Source organism: Tachysurus fulvidraco, chromosome 25, assembly GCF_022655615.1.
Source record: "Tachysurus fulvidraco isolate hzauxx_2018 chromosome 25, HZAU_PFXX_2.0, whole genome shotgun sequence".
Lineage (NCBI taxonomy): Eukaryota > Metazoa > Chordata > Actinopteri > Siluriformes > Bagridae > Tachysurus > Tachysurus fulvidraco.
Genome location: NC_062542.1, coordinates 8532491 through 8539329, shown reverse-complemented (window position 1 = coordinate 8539329; position 6839 = coordinate 8532491). Strand labels below are relative to the sequence as shown.

The window sequence follows — 6839 nt, the reverse complement described above, 5'->3', positions numbered from 1 at the left end:
TCTCTCATTCGGATAAAATGTCATATCCACCTGCCAGGATTTTTACCCATTTTCCACTGCACAATGGCAGTCCAGTCCTAATGTTGGCCATGGCTTTTGTCTCCAAAGACTCAACATTGTCATGCCTTTACTCGCTTCTCTGCCAGCCTTTCTTTCTCAAAGAGGATCAGAGTGCACCAATGTTTTACTTTAATGACTAATTCACTGCAGAATGAAAGCTCCACTGTTGTGCTCTGAATAGAGGCCCTTACTTTTAAATCCAAACCAAATTGCGCATTTCGGTATCATTTCATTTTGGATTTGCTTAGCACTTCCTACTTTAGCTGGAGTTTTAGAGTGGATTAGACTTATATATATATATATATATATATATATATATATATATATATATATATATATATATATATATAGCATGACAACAGTAAGTAGAAAACATTTTATAAGAATAAATACTAAATACATATATACGTAAATGGTCTGCATTGAGTACATTAAACATTACACATTAAGTACACAGTTGTTTGAAATGCGCTGCTCCACATGCATTTTCTGTTATGAAAAATGAGCATGGCAACAAAATTTGAAATTCAGATGGCTTTCCTTGGGGACTCCCATTTGCGATGCATAGCAGTAATGTATTTGTTGTCTTTATCACTTACTACTGCCATTGAACATCATTAGGTAATGTGCAGTCGCTGGTGGAGCAAAATAACATGTTTATCATAATTATTTGTCTTAGATATCATTTGAGAGTCCCCAGATTTGCTTGTCTTCCCCTCTGTCACTCCGACCATTACTGTTTTGCCATGCTGCCCAAATCTTCCCATTCATCACTGCACTTTTACATACTGGTTTCTGGCAAAGAACATCATTAGTATTGCATGTTTATAAAGGAGAACAAAATGGCATTTGGGGAACAATAAGACAGCCTGCGGAGAGAAACGTTAGAGACTATCTATGGTCTTTAGCATCATTAGCATGTAATAGCTATTAGGCTGGTGTCTGCAGAAGCCCTGTCACCTTACCAGAGAAAACTGGGGCCATGCAGAGACTTTGATTGATGCAAACCTCTTGGCTTAAACTTGAGTCACAATTAATGCAGAATTATAGGGCCAGTAAGTCTATTTAACAGGGTGACAGGTACAAAGAATAAAAAAATCTACAAAGAAATTAATGCATTTGTGTGTATGTTTTAATAAGTGTAGATTGGGTCATAATAGAATGGGATATATTTAAAACTCTTGGATATTTTAATTATTGATATAATTTCTTCATTAATGTATATTTCTTCTGTATTTTTCCAGAATTCAAGGACACCATTTTGACTTCAATCTCTCGAGATCTAGAAATTTTAAATTATGAAATGTAGAAAACATATATAAAACACCTACACTATGTACTGTGAAACCAGTGTGAAGGATTCAGGTTCTGTCCAGCTACAGTATACACATTCATAATAATAATATATTTAATGATGTTCTTCATCATGCCACTATCCCTTGACCTCTGAAGTGTCACAGTGTGGCTAATAACACATTGTGAGTAGTAAATCCATCCAAATCTCAGCATAACCTAGCAGGCAAACACATTCCCAGACATTTATTCATACATATGGGAAATAATATAGGCTAATATTCCTGTCTTACTACACTGAGTCTTCATATTTGCAATATTGGATTATTATTATTGAGGTTAGCAAACTACATAAAGGGCAAACCCCAGAGTATAACACTGCCCTGAAGCAAACTACAAAAAGCCACAAAGACAGCCATGTATCTGATTCTTAATAATGGAAAAAGATTTCAGACATGGCATTCTATTCCCAGCAACATTGCTGTACAAGTGTTTCGTAAGAAATTAGACTGGACATGAATGTGTAAAAGCAGGAATTTATTTATAATAAATTGTCAGAGAATGACAACACTAATAAACAAGGTGATGGAAACTATACAGAAATGTCCTATTTAGTAATGATGTACTGTACATATTAATTCCATTAATTCCATATTAAATACATAGTTATTCTTTATTATCTTGGCATATTAGTAAGCATCATATTTTAAAAGATAATTGTCCACTATTTAAAGAAAACAATTCAAATGAGTTGAGAAAGATGGTCTTGTTTGTCTTGTCCTGCACTGTTTGCACCAGAATGCACAGTTGCACTTTATGTGGCTAAGACTACTTACATGTCCTTAGCCCTGTCTTTGTTTTATGTAGCACCTTGATCCTGGAGAAACGTTGTCTCATTTCACTGTGTACTGCAACAGCTATATATGGTTGAAATGACAATAAAAGCTTCTTGACTTGACTTGACTTAATACATTAGCACTAAGGAAGTTTTCACCATTTTTTTATACCTGCATTGTAAAGGCAAGTTAAAAAGTTTGAACACAGCTGAACACAATGAATCCTGAATGACAACCATGAAAGTTATCCCATCACCATACTGAAATTTTTGCTTTGTTTACATATTGTTTACATAATAATTTTGACTTAAAGTACCTTATTTAACTCCATACCAAAAGTACGTACCAGTAGAATATTCCTTAATAACTTATTATTACCAACACCACCAAGTTTCCAGTAGTACTGGATTTTCTGTGGATGCAGATTAACAACCCTTAGATCTCCTCGCAAGAACAGTGTGTGCTGGTTAACTTGCTGTCATGCTACTTATGCCCCTTTTCCAAGGAGTGAAACTGACAATGCGCCAGAAGTGAGAACCTCAGACATTTCCCAGTGGGGAAAATGTTTCTGCCATCCGCATTTGGAGACAAATGCAATGGATCAGTGCTGATGGCCTGATATTGTCCATGATGTGTTATACTAGCTCAATTTTGTTTTATGTTTCTGTCTTGTTATGACAGGATAATTTTTAATTTATAGATCTTAGTCATGTGATGTCTTATGTAGCTCTGTGTCCTTTTGTAACACCTGAAATAACATTGTTTCTTTTCACTGTGTACTGCTTCAGCTGTATATAGTCAAAATGACAATAAAAGCTTTTGACTTGAATTGACATCAACAAGTTTGTGTCATCCTTCTGAGTACAGAATATGCACAGGTCAAGGTATCTTGTAAAATGTTAGAAGGCTAACTTTGGCCGCTCCACACAGCTCAATGACCATAGTCCCACAAAGCCATAATTTTGCCACTCATCCTCCGCCTTTCTCAGTTTAATACATTTACCATGGTATTGATTGGCTGTTTTTTCTCTGCCTGGTACCTTTTCCCTGCTTCCACACAGCTTTTCAGACAACATAATAAACTTAACCCCAAAACCTAGGAACCCAGAATCCCAGAAGATAATGTGAATTACAGGGGGACTGTTTACACAGAGGTCTGGTGTTGCTGAATTGAGCAACTGGGCATCAACAACACTCAAGGTGAGTCAGGAGATCAATGTCTGTTCCAAAACCAGGAGAACTGAGCACAATTCCTCTCATGGATGGACTATGCCAAGAACGCTTTATAGAAATCTAGAAACGTATAATAAAAAATCAAGTTTACAATTCAATTATTAGTAATATTTATCCATAACATTTATCCTAATGAGAAGTCCAGAGTAAACGATGGCAAGGAAAATCTCACTGAGATGATATGAGGATGAAACCTTGAGAGGAACCAGGCTTAGAAAGGAACCCATCCTCATTTTTAATGTAAATGTAAATAATGTCCTTCAAATGTACATAGTACAGTGAAATTATACAACTAAGAGGCCCTGTGCAACTAATAGATCAGCATAATTTCTGTCAACAAATGTCTACAATTAGTATATAAATACGTATTTTTCTTCTGAAAGAGGCCTGTTGGGATGTATTACAATAGTAGTAGAAACCCTAGTGTACTATATATACTTTATAATCATTAACTAGTATAAAGTCCTACCAAGAACAAGAAAGGGTGATGTTAGATGTTAGTGGGAAGAGTTAGGGCAATGTAATTTGATTTTATAAGTTAGTGTGATTATAAGGTTGAGGGTATTTTAATTCTCATAAGAGTTAGGGTAATTAGTTGGGTTTTATTACAGAGTAATTCTAAGTGTCAGATCACTGACCATGAATTGTTTCCAAAGACACACTGCGGCCTACAAATGTGGATCCCATACATACTGTAGCAACTCGTGCTGCAAGGTGGGATACAAATACCATGGCACAGTAAGGAGGCAGGAGGAAAATGTTCTTTTATTAAATGCAAAAATCACTCTCACTCACTCATTGGCACTATCCATGGTGAATTGCAGCTGTTTCTTCAGGACCACGGGATTCACAGGTTGAAGTATGGTTTTATGCTGCTTGAGCGCGGCAGAGTTTGAGCCACCGTCACAGGTCCACCCATTAGCTCAGCACCACCAACTAGCAGCCAATGTGCCCAGAGAGTGTAGCCATGGGAAAGTCTGTCTGCACTTCCATGTTGGGACCTGGCTCTGTGCTTGACCTGAAATGAGAAGTCTTGCAAAGAGAAAAATCATCGAGTTTACCGAGCATTAGAGTCCTTGGCGTGTGTCAAGTAGTGGGCCATGTAGCTGACTAAAGTGAAGTGGCATCCAGCGAGATTGTATTGGAGTTCCTCAATGGCTCACAGGAAAGCATGTACCTGTTTTTTGGTTGATAGAAGGGGGTACTCTTTTACCACTTCCACTTGCTTTTCCTGAAGTTCAAGAAGGCCTCTTCCGATGCAGTACCCCAGGTACTGTGCTTCGGTCAGCCCCAAGTGGCATTTGCAAGGGTTACCCATTAGTCTTGTTTTCCGGAGGGACCCCAGGACCTCCCCAGGTGGAACAGGTGGTCCAACCAGGTGGAGCGAGTGTATTAAAACACCAGGTGCTGGAAGGTGGTAGATGCCCCATATATTATTTTTTAGTAGGTTTATATGATATTTTTGGGTGTCTGGGTTTTTACTGGGATGTTGCAGGCAGTAGTTCAGCAGTATAGGCTCCTTCACAGGGTCCAAGGTTGGGCAGTGATCGAGTTCCCTCCTCTCCCAATGCATTTGTATGTCAGGCTGGTGTGTTGTGTGGGGCAGTGCGGAATTCTCGGGGATGGCCACCGCACATTCCACGGTATGTAGCAACTCACTAGTGTTGGTGGCACTCTTGAGCCCTACCGCCTTCCGCTTCCTGTTGGGGTGCACCTGGATAAAACAATCTATGCCCACTCTTTCGAGAATTTCCTTAAGGCAAGCGGTCAGCCTCGAGCCAGCGACAGAGGATTTGAAACAGCTCTTTGAATTGGGAGAGAAGGTTAAGCATTGGAGAATAGGCGAGATGTGCTTATCCTGTGAGCAGTGGGGCAAGGAGGTTTGCCCATTCTGTGCTAAACCAGTCTTCCTGGTTTGCAGTTCACTCGAAAGTGTGAAGGAACACCTGCCGTTTTCAGATCCAGGAGCTCCTTTGCAGCCATCTAAAGACTCCAGGCTAGCTATTGGGTGACAGTGTGTTGTTGCATGCAGCTCCCCAGGAGCTGCTGCGGCAGCTGCTCCACTGTGACCTGTGGTGCTTGGTCTTGGTCCCATGCCCACATTCTCCACTAGTGTAACAACTTGTGCTGTGATCTGGGAATTGGGCTTTGATGCAGTCAGTCTGTTGATTCTAGTGAGACACAGGGAGGCAGAGACATCCACCATTAGTCCACCAAAAGCAAATCAGATTTTAGCTTTAGATTTCTACCACTGGAAGAGTTAGGCCACAACTGATTGGCTCTGGTTTAGTCTGGCTTTAGGCCTTGCAGCTGCACTCTATATATAAAAGAAAAAATAAGAATGAAAATAAATAAATGAATACATACAATTAATGTTTAAAATACTATATATCTTTCCCTATCCCTAATCAGCAAGCTGGGGGTGACAGTGGCAAGGAAAAACTCCCTGAGATGATATGGGGAAGAAACCTTGAAAGGAACCAGGCTCAGAAGGGGTAGAACATCAGGATTGACAAAGTAGCTCCATAAATAGAGATGATCAGACTAGGAACTTGGAAGAGAGAGAGAGAGAGAGAGAGAGAGAGAGAGAGAGAGAGAGAGAGAGAGAGAGAGAGAGAGAGAGAGAGAGAGAGAAGAAAATTGTTAGGTATGGATGTAATCAGGTGATGGACAATGTAAATTATGTGCAAACTGGGGCAAGACTAGCTATGACAGCATAACTAAAAGGCTAGAGCCAGAAGGTGACACAGACATGAGGGCTTCCTATGATATAAAGCGTCCCACCACTCCACGGATTGCAAACCTGAGTGGCTTGCAAGGGTGGTAAGCTGATAGCATTCAGACATCCCAGTTCACCAAACACTGTATGTTCTGCTCCTTTACCTAAGAAAAGCTATTCATAAAAAGCTTGAATAAACAAATGTGTTTTTAGCCTGGACATAAACATTGAGACTGTGTCTGAGTCCTGAAGAATAATTGGAAGGCTGTTCCATAACTACGGGGCTCTGTAAGAAAAAACTCTTCCCCCTGCTGTAGCCTTTTGTTAGCAATAGTATTTTATAATCAATGCAAAACTTGAGTGCTTGCTACGGCAGCACATATACTAAAACTGGAACGATACAGAGAAGATTAGCATGGCCCCTGTGCAAGGATGACATGCAAAATCGTGAAGCATTACCATATTTTGGGGCACGGTGGCTTAGTTGTTTGCACGTTCGCCTCACACCTGCATGGTTGGGGGTTTGATTCCCGCCTCCGCCTTGTGTCGGGAGTTTGCATGTTCTCCCTGTGCCTCGGGGGTTTCCTCCGGGTACTCCGGTTTCCTCCCCCGGTCCAAAAACATGCATGGTAGGTTGATTGGCATCTCTGGAAAATTGTCCGTAGTGTGTGAGTGAATGAGAGTGTGTGTGCCCTGTG

General features: G+C 40.1%; 1 non-coding gene across 1 annotated transcript; it reads left to right on the top strand.

Moving 5' to 3' along the window:
• Positions 1 to 6501: 6501 nt before the first annotated feature.
• Positions 6502 to 6608, top strand: LOC113662535. Its single transcript, XR_003445282.1, has one exon. It is a non-coding gene; the product is annotated as a U6 spliceosomal RNA (small nuclear RNA).
• The last annotated feature ends 231 nt before the right edge of the window (positions 6609 to 6839 follow it).